Source organism: Siphateles boraxobius, unplaced genomic scaffold (assembly GCF_051911475.1).
Source record: "Siphateles boraxobius isolate OS27281-9 unplaced genomic scaffold, OSU_SipBor_1 133, whole genome shotgun sequence".
In the NCBI taxonomy this organism is placed as follows: Eukaryota; Metazoa; Chordata; class Actinopteri; order Cypriniformes; family Leuciscidae; genus Siphateles; species Siphateles boraxobius.
Genome location: NW_027508737.1, coordinates 294,844 through 315,336, shown reverse-complemented (window position 1 = coordinate 315,336; position 20,493 = coordinate 294,844). Strand labels below are relative to the sequence as shown.

General features: G+C 44.6%; 1 long non-coding RNA gene across 1 annotated transcript; it reads right to left on the bottom strand.

Moving 5' to 3' along the window:
* Window positions 1-1,576: 1,576 nt before the first annotated feature.
* On the bottom strand, window positions 1,577-2,903 carry LOC143737952 (uncharacterized). The gene is made up of 4 exons (XR_013203789.1): window positions 2,611-2,903; window positions 2,466-2,508; window positions 1,823-1,917; window positions 1,577-1,757 (listed from the first exon to the last, which is right to left on the bottom strand). It is a non-coding gene; the product is annotated as an uncharacterized LOC143737952 (long non-coding RNA).
* Window positions 2,904-20,493: the final 17,590 nt, after the last annotated feature.

The window sequence follows — 20,493 nt, the reverse complement described above, 5'->3', positions numbered from 1 at the left end:
CATACACGCGGAATCACTCGGACATTTAATGGCGTAGACATACACGCAAAAGATTTCGGCGTGGACATACACGCGGAAAACTCAAAATGCGTATAGATAACACGCCACTTGACTTGAAAGTGGCGTGTATGTTTACGCAAAGTCATGATGTCATGTTGGGCAGAAACAGCGGCAGAAGCGCCTGACCTGGGCTACAGAGAAGCAGTACTTGACTGTTGCTCAGTGGTCCAAAGTACTTTTTTCGGATGAAAGCAAATTTTGCATGTCATTCGGAAATCAAGGTGCCAGAGTCTGGAGGAAGACTGGGGAGAAGGAAATGCCAAAATGCCTGAAGTCCAGTGTCAAGTACCCACAGTCAGTGATGGTCTGGGGTACCATGTCAGCTGCTGGTGTTGGTCCACTGTGTTTTATCAAGGGCAGGGTCAATGCAGCTAGCTATCAGGAGATTTTGGAGCACTTCATGCTTTCATCTGCTGAAAAGCTTTATGGAGATGAAGATTTCATTTTTCAGCATGACCTGGCACCTGCTCACAGTGCCAAAACCACTGGTAAATGGTTTACTGACCATGGTATTACTGTGCTCAATTGGGCCTGCCAACTCTCCTGACCTGAACCCCATAGAGAATCTGTGGGATATTGTGAAGAGAAAGTTGAGAGACGCAAGACCCGACACTCTGGATGAGCTTAAGGCCGCTATCGAAGCATCCTGGGCCTCCATAACACCTCAGCAGCGCTGCAGGCTGATTGCCTCCATGCCACGCCGCATTGAAGCAGTCATTTCTGCAAAAGGATTCCCGACCAAGTATTGAGTGCATAACTGAACATAATTATTTGAAGGTTGACTTTTTTTGTATTAGAAACACTTCTTTTATTGGTCGGATGAAATATGCTAATATTTTGAGATTAATGAGCGTTTTCATGAGCTGTATGCCAAAATCATCAGTGTTAAAACAATAAAAGACCTGCAATATTTCAGTTGGTGTGCAATGAATCTAAAATATATGAAAGCTTATGTGTCTCCATATGTAAATATTTTCATATATATATTTATATATAAAATGTTACCCCCCCCCTGTAAATCAAACAGTCAAAATGCTATTTTCCAGGAATGGAAAGATGTTGACCCATTGGACATAATCAAAATGTGCTAGTTATTGGACAATGCATTAAGGGGTTACAGAGAACACCTACAACACAAACATAATGTGGGATTTTTATTTATGTTAACAAAAAGTAAAAGTACACAGCATATATAAAACTATCTGCACAATAACAAAATTATTATAAGTATGCCAAAAAATAAAATAATAAATAAATAAATAAATAAATAGACTTTTTCTCAGGCTACTTTCCTACGGGGACACATCCCCCTCAGTCTGAGGGGCAAAACATCCTTAAGCATTACTGGCTTTAATTAGGGAAATTGCAAAAACAGGAGTAAAACAAGCAACAAAAATTGTTGCAGTTGGACTCAACACTTATACAACTTACCAAAAAGACTGTGGTCAATGGACATTGACATATGCCCAGGAACCGGGTTAATAAAAACGGACAAGAACTTTACAGTTATCCAGAATATTAGATGGTAAATATTTAATTGATGAGTTGCCAATACAATATATGACCCAGGATATGATTTTACACCTAAATTCAACATAATTTTAACCCATTCACTCCATGTTTTGCTGCCTGGATCCCAGCTGTTTCTGCGAATTGCAGCAATCTATTCGCTTCTCTTTTCTGTAACTTTTGGCAGTCTGTAAAAAGATAGTTCTAGTTACATCTATTTGTACAGTCAAACACACAGCTCTCAAGTGCATACCCTCTTATTCTGGAACCTCATATCTGACAAATTATTATTCATGGCCTGGCCCAACTGTACAACAGTTGCCTTCTCATGCCGATTTATGGCAGCATCTGTAAAAGAAAACAAGAAAGAATGTTTGTCAGTGGTTACTTGAGGTGGTTCTAGTTAGATTGCTTCAGACATACTACGTTCCATTGTTTCTGACAACAGCATCAGAAACAAGTGGATGGTTTATTTAAATGGTGTCCCAGATAGCTTTGGAGGATTTTATGTTTGTTCAGAGCATTTTGTTTAGTAAACGAGGTACAGTGTAATGGAAAGTGTAATGGAAAGTCACAAAGAAACCGTTGTTAAAAAAAGCAGCGACTGTAGTAAATTAATTAAATTATTAAGTAGATTATAAGTAATAATATAATAAAAAATAAGTAAATTATAGGTATAATAAAAAAATAAGTAAATTATAAACAACATAGGTGTTCATGTGACAGGCTATTTCAGGGTATACAGGGTATTTCTGTAAAGTTTTAGCTGTAAATGTATATGAAGGAAAACTCTAGGAAGAGTGTATGATGGTCTTGAATGAGGCATCAGAGGTAAATTGCAGCCTAATGCATTTTTTAAAAGTTTTAATGTAAAAAAAAAAACAATAATAGCTTACCGTGAAATGATGTAGTCTTTCCTTCACAAACGAATCCATTTGTCTAAAACATAAGTTTAACACATTTAGTACAACACATTTAATGTATGCATTTAATTACCAACATTGTAACAATACAAAGAGAGTTAAAAATCTGTGACCTTACCCTAAAGGCAATGATTATATTATATAGGGTTAGTATTTGGGCAGTTTTGTATGTCCATCTAGTGTTGGTGTCATCGGAAGTCTTCACAAGTGAGGCTGAATCCAAACTGGAAGTGGCATAATATCTAATAACCTTGGGATGGGCATACCAAGATAAAAACAGGAAATCAACAGAAGAAAGATTAGCATAGCTGGAGAGCTACACAATTAATCATTAAAATATCACGATTTTGATTCACTCACACACGCGGTCTTATTCTTAAATGACAATAATTCAGTTAGCTCTATTACACCGGTTTCACATCACATGTATTTTGCACCATAGGTCCAGTAGTCCCTATTTTTGCTTACTTAGGTTTATGTGGTATAAAATTACAATCAGATTTTTTCAAGATCCCTTAGTAAATGTATTATTTGTCCTCACTGCTCAGAGTCTCTTTGGAATAGACTACATATGCTACAGTATTAGGGGTGTAACGATTTACTTGTTTTCTCGATGCATCGATTACAAATCCTGACGATGCATATGCATCGATCTTGAAACATGTATTTTGAATCGTGAATCGTTTATTTCGGTCAATATTCGATTTAAAAATGCTAAGAATCGAATAATTTGCGATTCTATAAAGATTCAGTGCTTTAAAATATATAAACATTAAATGACTACATGCACAAATTAATAGAGGCGTTGTGCGGCGTCATTTCGCGTCCTCACAGCTCTCCTTCACAGTTACTCGCTGCACTGTTTACCATCTTTCACTGGATTTCGCTCGCGCTCGGTCACATATAGCTCTCAACTACAGATTTTTGAGCAGTCCATGTTTGAGCTCTCCTCAGGACAGCCACTGATTTTCACATGAGCAGATGACAGCTCGCTATCGAGAAAGCAAGTCTCGAGTCAAACCGATTAAGCCATTGATAAAGCTGCCATGTCATTGCGCGGGCACTGCTATGAAACAACTCCGTTATTTTCTTTCAGATAAGATACTGAAGTTTTACGGAAATGGGTCATACCCGTCCTGAGCAGCTGAAGTAAAACCCTACTTATTCAAGAGTGCGCATTTATTACAAGGAAAGAGCAAACGCATAATAGATGTCTAAAATGCACACGCTTCCGATGAATGAAATCTAACGTTGTTAAACTGAAAGTACAAAGGAAACTGCTGAAATAACTACAATATTAATTACACTGAAATAAGAGCGCGTGGTTTATCCATCAGTCAGATGCCCATTAAAACTGCATTCGTAATCGTTACTATAGCACAAGTAGACACCTGGCGCGTTTTCTTTCAGAATCATAAGGAAAATGTTCAGTATAAAGTAAAAACAGAGTATTCCATGAGGAATACTTACTATTCCATGAGGAAAAGTTAGTTAAAGTTTAGTTGGGAAAGTTCATTTTAGTCTCACAATGAAAGGATGTTTAATGTACCAGGAACACTTTAAGGTTGTGTATCCATTAACACTATCCTACAAAATAGTTAGCATGATGAACTAACAATACTTTTAAAGCCTTTTTAAATCTTGGCTTACATTTCTACAAATGCTAATTTATAGGCTTTGGAAATATTTTTTATAATAATAGATTCATTAAAAACTAACATGAACTAACATTAACAATAGACAAAATGTTGTTGTTTTTTTTGGTCCCCACTCTCTTACCCCCGAAGACCACTGTGTAATTCACACCCTGACTTAGACCCATTGGGGGAAGCATTTAAATAATCCTATGAATGCATATAAAAAATGAAGAATCGAATTAATCGAATCACATCGAATTTTAATGTGAATCGCATTGAATCGAATCTCTCTGAATTTGCAAAAATCGTTCTTGAATCGAAAACATATGAATCGTGAATCGAATCAATTCGCAGCCTACCCAAAGATTCATAGCCCTATAGAGTATCATTTAAGTGAGAAGAACATAAGCCATCATAACATATTAATTTACCACCATAGGGATGGTATCGTTAAGGTTTTAACGGTATAAGGTATTACTACTCTTACCGATACTGCTTATCGATCCGGTACTTTAACGGTATTCTTATCGGTTCTTTTTGTTTTTATATATATATATATATACTGTATATATATATATATATATATATATATATATATATATGTTCTCTATATTAAACAAAGATAAACAAAAGATAAACAATTAATAAAAGATACATATACAGGTGCTGGTCATATAATTAGAATATCATCAAAAAGTTGATTTATTTCAGTAATTACGTTCAAAAAGTGAAACTTGGATATTATATTCATTCATTACACACAGACTGATATATTTTAAGTGTTCATTCCTTTTAATTTTGATGATTATAACTGACAAATAATGAAAACCCCAAAATCAGTATGTCACAGTGTTGGGTTTGTGTTCCCCAGGAGTCCACTAGAGGTCCTCGTTATCACGGTGTCCTTCACTATTGACTTCATTTCCCAGCATTCTGTCTGTCACTGTCACTCATCAGTTCATTGCACTCAGCTGTTCCCCGTCATCATTGTTCCCAGCTGTTCATTGTTAGTCTTGTTAGATGTGTGTGTATATATTCCCTGTCTGTGTTAGTATGTGTACGGAGTCGTTGTATTTTATGTCCCCACACTTCTGAGGTTTGTTTCTGCTCGTTTCTCGTTTTTGTTGTTTTGTTCTTGGATTGCTTTTACGGTGTTTGACCCTTGCCTGGACTGGATTACGTGTACGGATTACCCATTAAACATACTGCATTTGGATCTACTGTTTCCCTGTGTGTGTCGTGACAGAACGACTCCGTCAACTCAGATCCAGCGGTATGTTTTTTAACATCTCCTCCCCAGCTACCGAGCGGGAGAGTAGGGAGTTATTTAAGGGGACCCGATTAGTCAAGTTTCGCGGGACCCGTGGAGGTCGCAGTGGAGGAGGTGGTCGAGAGACTGTTCACGTCCCGTCTGCCCAGCGATAGAATGTTCACGTCACGTCTGCCCAGCGAGAGACTGTTCACGTCCCGTCTGTCCAGCGAGAGACTGTTCACGTCACGTCTGCCCAGCGAGAGACTGTTCACGTCACGTCTGCCCAGCGAGAGACTGTTCACGTCACGTCTGCCCAGCGAGAGACTGTTCACGTCACGTCTGCCCAGCGAGAGACTGTTCACGTCACGTCTGCCCAGCGAGAGACTGTTCACGTCACGTCTGCCCAGCGAGAGACTGTTCACGTCACGTCTGCCCAGCGAGAGACTGTTCACGCCACGTCTGCCCAGCGAGAGACTGTTCACGCCACGTCTGCCCAGCGAGAGACTGTTCACGCCACGTCTGCCCAGCGAGAGACTGTTCACGCCACGTCTGCCCAGCGAGAGACTGTTCACGTCACGTCTGCCCAGCGAGAGACTGTTCACGTCACGTCTGCCCAGCGAGAGACTGTTCACGTCACGTCTGCCCAGCGAGAGACTGTTCACGTCACGTCTGCCCAGCGAGAGACTGTTCACGTCACGTCTGCCCAGCGAGAGACTGTTCACGTCACGTCTGCCCAGCGAGAGACTGTTCACGTCACGTCTGCCCAGCGAGAGACTGTTCACGTCCAGTCTGCCCAGTCAGAGACTGAGCACGTCCAGTCTGCCCAGTCAGAGACTGAGCACGTCCAGTCTGCCCAGTCAGAGACTGAGCACGTCCAGTCTGCCCAGTCAGAGACTGAGCACGTCCAGTCTGCCCAGTCAGAGACTGAGCACGTCCAGTCTGCCCAGTCAGAGACTGAGCACGTCCAGTCTGCCCAGTCAGAGACTGAGCACGTCCAGTCTGCCCAGTCAGAGACTGAGCACGTCCAGTCTGCGCAGTCAGAGACAGATCCGGAAATGCCCATTTGTGTGGCCGCCAAGGCACTTACGGACTATCTGGAGCGTCTGGCTCGGATCCTGGACATGCCCGTGTCTGCTGTTCCAGAGCCGGAGCCAGTGTCTCCTGTTTCAGAGCCGGAGCCAGTGTCTGCTGTTCCAGAGCCGGAGGCAGAGCCAGTGCCTGTTCCAGAGCCGGAGGCAGAGCCAATGCCTGTTCCGGAGCCGGAGGCAGAACCAGTGCCTGTTCTGGAGCCGGAGGCAGAGCCAGTGCCCGTTCCGGAGCCGGAGGCAGAGTCAGTGTCTGTTCCAGAGCCGGAGCCAGTGTCTGCTGTTCCAGAGCAGGAGCCAGTGTCTGCTGTTCCAGAGCCGGAGGCAGAGCCAGTGCCTGTTCCAGAGCCGGAGGCAGAGCCAAGGCCTGTTCCAGAGCTGGAGCCAATGTCTGTTCCAGAGTCAGCGCCTGTTCCAGTGCCAGAGCCAGTGTATGTTTCTGTGTTTGTGTCTGTCCTTGTGACCATGTCTGTTCTAGTGACTGTTCCTGAGCCGGTGTTTGCAGTTCCTGAGCCGGTGGCTGCTGCTCCAGAGGCAGAGCCAGTGCCTGTTCCAGAGCCGGAGACAGAGCCAGTGCTTGCTCCAGAGCCAGTGTCTGTTCCAGAGCCGGAGGCAGAGCCAGTGCCTGTTCCAGAGCCGGAGGCAGAGCCAGTGCCTGTTCCAGAGCCGGAGGCAGAGCCAGTACCTGTTCCAGAGCTGGAGCCAATGTCTGTTCCAAAGCCAGTGGCGCCCTGGCCTCCCGAGGGGTCTTCACCGCCCTGGCCGCCCGAGGGGTCTTCACCGCCCTGGCCGCCCGAGGGGTCTTCACCGCCCTGGCCTCCCGAGGGGTCTTCACCGCCCTGGCCTCCCGAGGGGTCTTCACCGCCCTGGCCTCCCGAGGGGTCTTCACCGCCCTGGCCGCCCGAGGGGTCTTCAACGCCCTGGCCGCCCGAGGGGTCTTCACCGCCCTGGCCGCCCGAAGGGTCGTCTGCTTCGCCCTGGCCGCCCGATGGACTGTCTGCTTCGCCCTGGCCGCCCGATGGACTGTCTGCTTCGCCCTGGCCGCCCGATGGACTGTCTGCTTCGCCCTGGCCGCCCGATGGACTGTCTGCTTCGCCCAGGCCGCCCGATGGACTGTCTGCTTCGCCCAGGCCGCCCGATGGACTGTCTGCTTCGCCCAGGCCGCCCGATGGACTGTCTGCTTCGCCCTGGCCGCCCGATGGACTGTCTGCTTCGCCCTGGCCGCCCGATGGACTGTCTGCTTCGCCCTGGCCGCCCGATGGACTGTCTGCTTCGCCCTGGCCGCCCGATGGACTGTCTGCTTCGCCCTGGCCGCCCGATGGACTGTCTGCTTCGCCCTGGCCCCCGGCTAAACCATCACCCCCTGTTTCTGTTCCCTTTCATGGACCTGGCCCCCCATCCCTCCCCCTGATCCTCCACCATTCCACCTCCCTCCTGAACTCTTGTGTTGTGTGTTTTGTCTTGGAGCGTCTGGTAGCCGCTCCGTAGAGGGGGGGTTATGTCACAGTGTTGGGTTTGTGTTCCCCAGGTGTCCACTAGAGGTCCTCGTTATCACGGTGTCCTTCACTATTGACTTCATTTCCCAGCATTCTGTCTGTCACTGTCACTCATCAGTTCATTGCACTCAGCTGTTCCCCGTCATCATTGTTCCCAGCTGTTCATTGTTAGTCTTGTTAGATGTGTGTGTATATATTCCCTGTCTGTGTTAGTATGTGTACGGAGTCGTTGTATTTTATGTCCCCACACTTCTGAGGTTTGTTTCTGCTCGTTTCTCGTTTTTGTTGTTTTGTTCTTGGATTGCTTTTACGGTGTTTGACCCTTGCCTGGACTGGATTACGTGTACGGATTACCCATTAAACATACTGCATTTGGATCTACTGTTTCCCTGTGTGTGTGTCGTGACACAGTATCTCAGAAATTTTGAATATTGTGAAAAGTTTCAATATTGAAGACACCTGGTGCCACACTCTAATCAGCTAATTAACTCAAAAACCTGCAAAGGCCTTTAAATGGTCTCTCAGTCCAGTTCTGTAGGATACACAATCATGGGGAAGACGACCATTGAAATCTTGCACAAGGAGGGCAAGACACAAAAGGTAATTTCTAAAGAGGCTGGCTGTTCAGAGAGCTCTGTCTCCAAGCACATTAATAGAGAGGCGAAGGGAAGGAAAAGATGTGTTAGAAAAAAGTGTTCAAGCAATAGGGGTAACCGCACCCTGGAGAAGATTGTGAAACAAAACCCATTAAAAAATGTGGGGGAGATTCACAAAGAGTGGACTGCAGCTGGAGTCAGTGCTTCAAGAACCACCACGCACAGACGTATGCAAGACATGGGTTTCAGCTGTCGCATTCCTTTTGTCAAGCCACTCTTGAACAAGAGACAGCGTCAGAAGCGTCTCGCGACAAAAAGGACTGGACTAGAGCTGAGTGGTGCAAAGTTATGTTCTCTGTTGAAAGTAAATTTTGCATTTCCTTTGGAAATCAAGGTCCCAGAGTCTGGAAGAAGAAAGGAGAGGCAAAGTTTCCACAGTCGGTGATTGTTTGGGGTGCCATGTCATCTGCTGGTGTTGGTCCACTGTGTTTTCTGAGGTCCAAGGTCAACGCAGCCGTCTACCAGGAAGTTTTAGAGCACTTTATGCTTCCTGATGCTGACCAACTTTATGGAGATGCAGATTTCATTTTCCAACAGGACTTGGCACCTGCACACAGTGCCAAAGCTACCAGTACTTGGTTTAAGGACCATGGTATCCCTGTTCTAATTTGCCAGCAAACTCGCCTGACCTTAACCCTATAGAAAATCTGTGGGGTATTGTGAAGAGGAAGATGCGATATGCCAGACCCAACAATGCAGAAGAGCTGAAGGCCACTATCAGAGCAACCTGGGCTCTCATAACACCTGAGCAGTGCCACAGACTGATCGACTCCATGCCACGCCGCATTGCTGCAGTAATTCAGGCAAAAGGAGCCCCAACTAAGTATTGAGTACTATACATTAGGGGTGGTGAAAAAAATCGATTATTGATTAATCGCGAATATGTTATGGACATATTTGTTGAGCATAAGTTGAACGTCACGAACGCGCCCAGTTCCAGTTAGCAAGCGCGTGTAACGCACTGTCTATGGTGTAACCAGCCAGAGCGAGTTAGAGCAGGTGTGTAAAATGGAAGAACCAGGAACGAGCTCCATCTGGGCTCAAAGCAAGCGTGTGGATTCATTTTGGTTTTCATGGCAGGAGCTCTAAACATGTTGATATGACGCATGCCGTCTGTCGACATTTCCACACTAAACTGAAGTACTGCGGCAATACGAGCAACTTGAGGGCCCGCATTTCCCGCTTTTCCCACTTTCATCCACAGGAGGCAGGGTGTTACTAGGCCTGTCGCGATAATCAATAAATCAATTAATCGCACGATGAAAAAAAATTAGCTCGATAATTTTTCCGGCTGCGATAATTTCCATTTGAATGCTTGTTTTCCTCGTCTCTCTCTCTCTCTACCAAAGACACTGGATGACAATATCAACACTAACCGCCAGACATTGATTTTCGAATGTTTTTTTTAATTATTGTTTTTTTTACTGAGCCTATTTACAATCGTATTTGATTGCAGATCGCCATAGCGCAAGACTACCTCTCGCTCGTTCCTCTCTCTCTCTCGCGCGCGCTCTCTTACCCTCATATGAGGCGCCGTCAAGGGCTTATATCAAACTTCATTCACGCACGCATATATGAAACACTTGCATACACATATATTAAGTAGTCAAACATACATGTATAAGGCTGAATGCTCAAACAAATACATATGAAATGCACAACGACACACCTAAAGTCGCTCACGCACATACACGCAAACTCTACACACACGAGATGCGCGCACATACAAACTCTCCACGCACATAGCCTACTCGTATGAGACACGCGGTGCACACAGAAACTCTCCACGCACATATGAGACGCGCACGCGCACACAAACTCTCCACGCACATACTGACTCGTGCACACACACACACAAACTCGCGCACAAACTCAATGAGACAGAGAACACACACACAAACTCGCGCACAAACTCAATGAGACGGAACACACACAAACTCTCCGAGCACATACTCATCTGAGACGCATGCTCACACAGTACATGATATGATTCTCAGTGTGAACAGAAATCACACATTGGTAAGTGCATTTTTTGTTAACAGAGACAGAGTCCATTGCTTTTATTGTTTTTGGTTGTTTTGTTCATTTAAATAGTCTTTAGAAATAAAAGTTTATTGATCTTTGAAAAGGAGTACCTTCATTATTATGCCATTAACATTATTTTAGAAGAAAATGGTCTCAGAATGACTTTATTATCAATATTATCGTTTATCGCAATAATTGTTTGGACAATTTATCGCCCAGCAAGATTTGTCGAAATGTTGGCCAACTGAAAAGTATGAGCATGTATAGTAGGGGTGGTTAATCTGTCTGATTTCCCGATTCGATTCGATTACGATTATTGAAGTCCCGATTGGATTACAGTCAATTTTATACATTTGGCCTGCCTAAGGGGGGGCCTACAAGACATTGTGCCCAGGGGCCTCTGAACTCTTAATCCGGCCCTGGTCACAACACAATGTGATGTATTCATTTCTGTGTTCTACAGAACATAAGCTACATACAAATAATTCTGAAGTTATAACTACACGACACAGAAAGTGCTTTGAGTTGTTGTTACTCAATAAAAGAGTTAAGTAATTCAGCAGCTGACTTTTTTTAATACTGCAATCACTTTGTAGTGTATTTTCGTTTACTGTTGTGAAATGGAAAATCAATAATCGAAAATTGACTGTAATCCAATCGGGACTTCAATAATCGTAATCGAATCGAATCGGGAAATCAGACAGATTAACCACCCCTACTATACATGCTCATACTTTTCAGTTGGCCAACATTTCGAAAAATCCTTTTTTTTTATTGGTCTTGAGTAATATTCTAATTTTCGGAGATACTGAACTTGGGATTTTCATTAGTTGTCAGTTTTAATACTCCACAATTAAATGAAATAAACATTTGAAATATATCAGTCTGTGTGTAATGAATGAATATAATATCCAAGTTTCACTTTTTGAATGGAATTACTGAAATAAATCCACTTTTTGATGATATTCTAATTATATGACCAGCACCTGTATATAGGCCTACAGAGTGCTTTAATTCCAGGAAGGTTTACTAACATTACTGTTCAGTTATGGTCTAAAAAGATATCTAATCAAATGTAAAATAACACTGCATACTTTATCATAGATAGATTAATGTTTATTATAGCTGAAGTTATTCATTCAATAGCTGTGAGTGATTTTCTCTTTGCCTTTTGTTGTTTGATTCGCAGTAATGGCTCAATGGTCAGCATGTTTATTAGACCGCTTCCTCTTTAAAGGGATACTCCACCGTTTTTTCATATTAAACTATGTTATTCCCTTAACTAAGACGAGTTGATACATACCTCTCTCGTCTCAGTGAGTGCACTTAATCGCTCTGGCGCACAAGACACTTTGATAGCACTTAACTTAGCCCAGTTCATTCATTAGGATCCAAGCAGAGAAGTGACCAAACACCTCCACGTTTTCCCTATTTAAGGCGAGACACGGCAGGCAAAAACATTGTGTTTTTTTTCACTGGTAAATTTTGAGATTTTGGGATATTTGTCTTCAATAACATGTCTTCTTTCAGACTTGTGGTGAAAAAAAGTCCGAAATACACATTTAGGTCTTTATTTTACTACACTTTGTCTGTTTGCAACTGTAAATTTCTCATAAATTCATCAAAAGTTGTCGTTATAAATCATCCCTCTGCTTCACGATCGTGATCTGCACCCTGTCATCACACACACCGTTAGAAAGCTCTCTCTCTCCTGAACAATACTGCCGGATCCAAATATGGTAACTTCCTTTTTATCAGCAACCAATCGCCAAACTAAAAGGGGGGATTTCACTCTAAATGCACAATCTTATTGGCTGATGCTAAATCTTTAAAGCCCGTTTTCTCAAAATGCCTTTTTTTTCATACTCAAAGTCCGAAATCTCCACTTCAGTAGCACCTATATACACCAAACTTCCCAGTCTTATACCTAGTTATATTATGAAGACATTTACAGAGGGATTTGTAAATAGATTATTCCTAGCCTGATTTATATAACATTTTATTCCAAAAAACATGGCGAAAATCATCTTTTTAAGACTATTTTATGTACATATATTCTAAAAAAAAGTAGATACCTTAGATAAAAAAAGTGAACCTGGCTTTATTAAATACTCAGATTTTGTTTTAAAATATATGCAAATTAGCGCATATTTAATTAGATAATGCCTAATTTGCATGTTTAAACATTAAATTACAGAAAACTTGTAATACATTTTTTTCATCTTAATGTAGGTAATCAGCTGGGAAAGATTCATGGTGATATTTGCTAGCTAAAAAAATTATCCTGTAGTGTATCCTGTAGTAATTCACCTGTAGTGTCTCGCCTTAAATACAGTTACACGAGTAGTGTAACTCGACCAAGAATGGTGACACAAAATAAAACATTGCGCTTTTCTAAGCGTGTAAAGTGGATAACTATAATGTATGGAGTAATACCACAGCACTTTGACTCGGCGTGGGAGCACTTTGACCCCCCGCCCCCCTCCCTCTCCCTCTCCCTCTCCGGAGTGATGATATTACTGCGCCGAGTCCATATATATATATATGCAATACATATACAGTTCCCTTTCAAGGGAACTTCGAGCTGCGTCAAACGCTGCGGGAACGCCCCTGCGTTGTGCGTCATGAAGCACGTATGGAATCAGCCCAATGGAGAGATGAAACGTCATAGGCGGGTGACGTCATCGACCAGGAAACTATAAAGCACCCCAAAAACACAAGCGCATTAGCTTCTGTGCTTTCAGTCGCGCTACATGTGAATCTGTCCCTGTGTGATATTGTCTGTCTTACATACCCTGCACCACACAAACAATTTATCCCTATATATATATATATTGAGAGATTATGGCGGACGAACAGCAGTTTAGAAAGTGTGTTCCTCCCTGCTCGCGTTATTTAACGAGCGGGGATACACATGATCTTTGTGTTGTTTGTTTGGGAGTTCAGCATGCCCAGTTTGCTCTCGAGGGAGCAGACTGTGAGCATTGCGAGCGTTTGCCGTTAAGGACGCTCCGCTCCCGCCGATCGCTCTTTGAGGAGAGCGGTTCGGTGCGCGCTCCCCGCGGTTCGGGTCCCGCTTCTGCCGAGGCAGAGCGGCGGCGCTTATCGTGGGGATCGCAGATGGATCTCACAGCGGGGTTTGAGACGGGCTCTGCCTTATCTCTCCCTTCACCTGTGAGATCCAGTGCCTCAGTCCCGGGTTCGGAAGCACGCGCTGCGGTTTCTTCCGCTCGGGCTGAGGCACCAATGCTGCAGCTATCCAGTTCTGAGGAACTTGATGTTGTTAGTGTTGAGGGAGATGTGGAGGATTCGCCACCCCACACTCCTGAGAGTGATGAGCTTATGGAGGTGTTAACAAGAGCTGTTGAAAAACTTAATATTGAATGGCCAGTGACTAGACAGGAGTCTGTTTCTAAATCAAAGTTGGATGAGAGATTTTTGCCGTCACGTGTGCAGCCTCCACGCCGGTGCCTGCCGTTTTTCCATGATCTCCACACCGAGGTGTCGAAATCATGGAGAAAACCGGTGTCATATAGAGTGTTTAGTCCCCAGACTTCAACATACGCTAATATTATGGGAGCCAAGGCTCATGGTTATGGTGCTTTGCCTCGTGTGGAAGAGACGCTTGCGAGCCATCTCTCCCCCGAAGCAGCATCATCTTTTAAGGCACCGGCATTACCCACCAAGCCTTTAAGAAACACTTCGGCTTTGGTGGGTAAAGCATATTCGGCAGCAGGTCAGGCTGCGTCATGTCTGCATACTATGTCAATCTTGCAGGCATACCAGGCTGATCTGCTAAGGGACATGAGTGAGAGTGAGGAGGTCAGTACTGACGTAGTTCGCGAACTGCGTCAGGCTGCTGATTTATCCCTGCGTGCCACCAGAGAATCGGCCAAATTAATGGGTCGTTCTATGGCAGCTCTGGTGGCCGCAGAAAGACATTTGTGGTTAAATCAGACTAATATTAAAGAGAGAGAAAAAGCTTTTCTTTTAGATGCTCCTCTTTCTCCCTTGGGGTTGTTTGGTGATGCTGTGAATTCAGTTATCGATAAATTCCAAGAAGAAAAGAAACAAACTGCAGCTTTTAAAAAGTTTCTTCCCCTTAAAGTTCATGTCCCTGGGGCTGCTGGGCGGGAGCAGCCCCGGCCGTCTTCGAGCTCATCACATAGAGCGCAGCGGAGGCAGAGTGTCGCGTCTCGTGCTCCCCCTGCTGGACAGTGGGCTCAGCCGCGACACTCTCAGCCGAAGCCTTCTCCCAGTAGAACTGATCTGAGGACAGTTATATTGGCTAAGAAGGCTTCGGCTAAGAAGAAGTCCTGACGCCAAGCCGTTCAGGATGCTGAGGGTGGTCCCCACCGAGGCGGAAAGGTGTTCACCTCTTTTTACGGTGCCCATTCCTCCTCGGTGCCCTCAGGGGCTCGTTCTGCCAACCCCGCCTTTATGCCGGGGCACAGACGATCCCAGCGAGCGCTTTCCCGAGGGACGCTCGCTCCCTCTGAGGAGGGTCTCAGAGCGGTCAGACCAGTTGTTCCCTGCCGGTGCGCCGTTACAGGGCGCTGCGTCTGCTGCTCAAGTTACACCAGAGGCCAGTCTCGAGAGGCTGGTACCCTTAGTAGAATTTCTGGCAGAGTGGAAAAGCCTTCCAAAAATATCTCATTGGGTCCTGCAGACAGTAGAAAAGGGTTATGCTATCCAGTTCAGGTGTCGTCCACCAAAATTCAGAGGGGTTCTGCACACAGTGGTGGGCCCCGAGCAGGCTCTGGTATTGGAACAAGAGGTGAAAACGCTCCTTCAAAAAGAGGCTATAGAACGGGTTCCTCCTCCCAGTTTGGAGTCAGGTTATTACAGCCGATATTTCATCGTTCCAAAGAAGGATGGGGGGTTGCGTCCAATTTTAGACCTGCGCATATTGAATCGCTCGGTAGGGAAGCTAAAATTCAAGATGCTCACTATCAAGCAGATCGTGTCTCAAATCAGGTCCGAGGACTGGTTTGTCACGATAGATCTGAAGGACGCATACTTCCATGTGTCCATCCTTCCACAACACAGGAAGTTCCTGAGGTTCGCCTTCGGGGGCGAGGCGTACCAGTACAGGGTTCTTCCGTTTGGCCTAGCTTTATCTCCCCGCACTTTCACGAAATGCATGGATGCAGCACTAGTGCCTCTGAGGCTTCAGGGCATTCGTATTCTCAATTACATCGACGATTGGTTGATTTTAGCTCAGACCGAGCAGATGGCGGTTCGGCATCGAGATGTCGTCCTCGCTCATATCAGAAAGTTGGGGTTGAGGCTGAACGCAAAGAAAAGTGTATTATCTCCTTCCCAGAAGACCACTTTTCTGGGTGTCGTTTGGGATTCGGTATCGATGCGGGCGCGACTCTCTCCGACCCGCATCGCTTCGATTCTCTCAGCTGTGAAACAAGTGAAGCTAGGCCAGCTACTCACTGTCAAGCAGTTTCAGAGACTGTTGGGTCTGATGGCAGCAGCGTCCAACGTTATACCTTGCGGCCTGTTGTACATGAGACCGCTACAGTGGTGGCTCAGGACCAAGGGATTCTCCCCGAGGGGAAATCCGCTCCGCACGTTCAAAGTCACGCGGCGCTGCCTTCGTGCTCTGGTCATGTGGAGAGAAACTTGGTTCCTATCCAAAGGTCCTGTGCTGGGGGCTCTTTGTCGTCGCATAACGCTAACGACGGATGCTTCCCTCACAGGGTGGGGGGCGGTCATGAGTGGTCGCCCAGCCCAAGGTCTGTGGCAGGATCATCATCTTTCGTGGCACATAAATTGTCTAGAGATGTTGGCTGTGTTTCAGGCTCTGAAACACTTCCTAACAGACCTGAGAGGCCATCATGTGTTAGTTCAATCAGACAACACGTCGGTGGTCTCTTATATAAATCATCAGGGGGGGCCTGCGGTCTCGCCGGCTTTACAAGTTGGCCCGTCAGATCCTCCTGTGGTCCCAAGGGAAGCTACTATCTCTGAGAGCAATGTATCTCCCTGGGTATTTGAATGTGGTAGCAGACTCCCTGTCGAGGCAGGGGCCGAGGCCAGGGGAATGGAGACTCCACCCCGAGGTGGTGGAGCTCCTTTGGTTGAGTTTCGGTCGCGCCGAGGTGGACCTATTCGCTTCCAAGGAGACCACTCATTGTCATCGGTGGTTCTCCATCACTCTTCCAGCCCCCCTGGGGTTGGATGCTATGGTGCAGCCGTGGCCGAGGTCACGTCTGTACGCCTTTCCCCCGATTGCTCTGTTACCAGGAGTTCTGGAGAGGGTCCGCCGGGACGGGGTCAGTCTACTACTAGTAGCCCCGTTCTGGCCGGCCCGAGTATGGTTTGCGGACCTGATTTCTCTCCTGGACGGTTCTCCTTTGGAGCTCCCGGTCAGGAGGGATCTACTCTCCCAGGCGGGGGGCACGATACTTCACCCCCGCCCAGAATTGTGGAAACTGTGGGCTTGGCCTCTGAGGGGGCCCAGCTCATAGACTCCGGTCTCTCAACCGAGGTTGTTGAGACCATTCTTAACTCCAGAGCTCCATCCACGAGGAAGCTTTATGCCTTGAAGTGGAAACTTTTCACTTCTTGGTGTGGAGAACACCTGCAGGACCCAGTTAACTGCCCAGTGGGTGCAGTGCTGGAATTCCTGCAGGAGCGCTTCTCCACAGGGTTATCCCCCTCCACACTAAAGGTGTATGTGGCGGCACTAGCTGCTTACCACGTCCCTTTCAGTGGAGTTTCTCTTGGGAGACACCCGCTTATAACTCGTTTCCTCCGTGGCACTTTGAGGCTGAGGCCAGCAGTTCGTACGAGGGTGCCGACTTGGGATCTGGCCATTGTATTAGAAGGTCTTTCCCTAGCTCCTTTTGAACCTATCGAAGAAGTTCCCGAGAAGTTTCTCACTTTTAAGACTATCTTTTTGCTTGCTATCTCTTCACTAAAAAGAATCGGAGATTTGCAGGCTCTGTCGGTTTCACCCTCGTGCCTGGAATTTGCACCTGGCATGGTTAAAGCTTTTCTGCATCCTAGACCAGGTTACGTTCCTAAGGTTCCTACTAATATTGTTAGACCTACGGTTCTGCAGGCTTTCTGTCCTCCTCCATTTATGTCATCGGACCAGGAGAAACTTAATTCACTCTGCCCTGTTAGGGCATTAGACGCTTATGTCCACAGAGCTGCCCTGTGGAGGAAATCAGAACAACTTTTTGTATGTTTCGGGCCACCCAGGAAAGGGTGTCCGGCGTCTAAACAGAGAATGAGCAAGTGGGTGGTTGAGGCTATCTCACTTGCTTATGAGTCGGCTGGCCAGCCTTCACCTTTGGTTGTCCGAGCTCACTCTACCAGGAGTATGGCTGCTTCTAAAGCTCTTTTGTCGGGGGTTTCCCTGAGTGATGTTTGTGATGCGGCTGGATGGTCTTCACCGCATACTTTTATTAAGTTCTATGACCTAGACTTAAGCTCTACCCCTGGGGCACAGGTGCTCTCGTCCTCTGTGCGCTAGTCTCACATGACGGTCATTTGGTCCTATGGCGACGTGGGTATTCGCGTTCCCGCAGCGTTTGACGCAGCTCGAAGTTCCCTTGAAAGGGAACGTCTCGGTTACGTATGTAACCCTAGTTCCCTGATAGGGAACGAGACGCTGCGTCGCTCCGCCATACTCCCGGCACTCCCGTTAGCGCTTCCTTCAAGCCTATCAGAAGCTAATGCGCTTGTGTTTTTGGGGTGCTTTATAGTTTCCTGGTCGATGACGTCACCCGCCTATGACGTTTCATCTCTCCATTGGGCTGATTCCATACGTGCTTCATGACGCACAACGCAGGGGCGTTCCCACAGCGTTTGACGCAGCGTCTCGTTCCCTATCAGGGAACTAGGGTTACATACGTAACCGAGACGATTTAACTACTTTGACTTAAAAAAATATCTTAAAATTAAATAAAACCACTTTTCCTAAAGTAGAATAGTCTTCTTTCAATGAATGATATATGCATTCTTTATAACTACTTGCATACATCATTCTTTATTATTTCAAGCAGCAGACATATTTATTTGTATGAATTAAATATAATGAATCCTTATTAAAGCTATTAACGAGCAGTGAATGCTTTTCTCTTTTTCTTTTGTTGCTTGATCAATATTAAGGCCACAGACTGCATTAGGCTTATTACTCACTGTCACTTTAAGACATCGTATCATGTCCAATGACATGCGGATCCAATTGCACTGATGCACATCCGATACACTCAAAACTGTTTAAGACTTAACCGACACAGTTTACATGAATACTCACCAAAACGGACATTTCGACATAATGTTGTGTATTTGTCCATTCAGACACGAAAGAGAGCTAAATTCAGTCCTCGCGCGCTGTGTGTGTGTGGCTGCATGGGTGTGTGCGCACAGAAAACTATGCGTCGTCGTCACTCTCATTCAGATCTATATGGCTGCTCTACTCATTCTCCCAGACGTTTACATTTTGTAATATTTTATGAGACATGCAGCGCATGTGAACCTGTGTGCCGCTGGTAGATCAGCACGTCCCTACTACAGGACAAATATGCGCATCTACTATGGCAAGCCGTTTTAACTTTTATTCATTTCCAGGATATGAATTCTTGATATCAACAATTCAATTTTTGATATCAACAATTACATTTTTGATATCAACAATTACATTTTTGATATCAACAATTTAATTATTGATATCAACAATTTAATTCTTGATATCAACAATTAGATTCTTGATATCAACAATTAGATTCTTGATATCAACAATTGAATTCTTGATATCTGTAATTGTATTTTCACTAGTGAAATGTCACCATAGGCTGCCATTCAAAATTAATTGTTGATATCAACAATTGATTTCTTACTAGTAGAAATATAATTTTTCATATCAATAATTACATTGTTACTAGTAAGAATGTGAATTCCTGATATCAATAATTCAATTGTCACTAGTTGAAATGTCTATTCTTGATATCAACAATTTAATTGCTACTAGTAAAAACTTTCATTTTTGATATCTGAAAATGTATTTCTGATATCAATATTATTTCAGATATCTAAAATGGCTCTCATACTATGGCAAGCCGTTTTAACATTTAATCATTTTAACCAACTAGTCTCTATTTTCATGCTACTAGTACTTATTTTTTAGATACTAGTGCTTATTATTTAGCTACTAGTGCCTTTTCTTTAGATACTAGTGCTTATTCTTAAGGTACTAGTACCTTTTTAAAGATACTAGTACTTATTCATTAGATACTAGTCCTTATTTATTAGATACTAGTACTTATTCATTAGATACTAGTCCTTATTTATTAGATACTAGTGCTTATTTATTAGTTACTAGTACTTATTCAATAGATACTAGTACTTATTCATTAGTTACTATTACTTATTCATTAGATACTAGTACTTATTCATTAGATACTAGTACCTATTAAATAGATACTAGTACTTATTCATTAGATACTAGTACTCAGTGGTTAAATTGGGCCGGGGCTCTCCGGGGCTCAGCCCCGGCACATAAGCCTGCTCGTTTGCAGTCAGTTGCCTACTGGAAATTATGTCACATACAATTTGATGAAAGTGATGCTTTTGAAAACATATTTCTGACAATAAATGAAAGATTTTTGAAATGGCATGTCTATTTTGTCTCGGCGGAGCTGAGATGAGAAAAATCGGAACACGGCCGTATTTTTGTTCAGCTGCTTAATCTCGTTGTCAGTCGACCATGATCGCGCACCGCTCGCGCATGCGCATCTGACACGGATAAATGTACGCAGCAATAATGAATGTTCCTGGGAGACCGTGGTTGCGCGGGATGTGGATGTTCCAGAAATGTCAAAAAAGT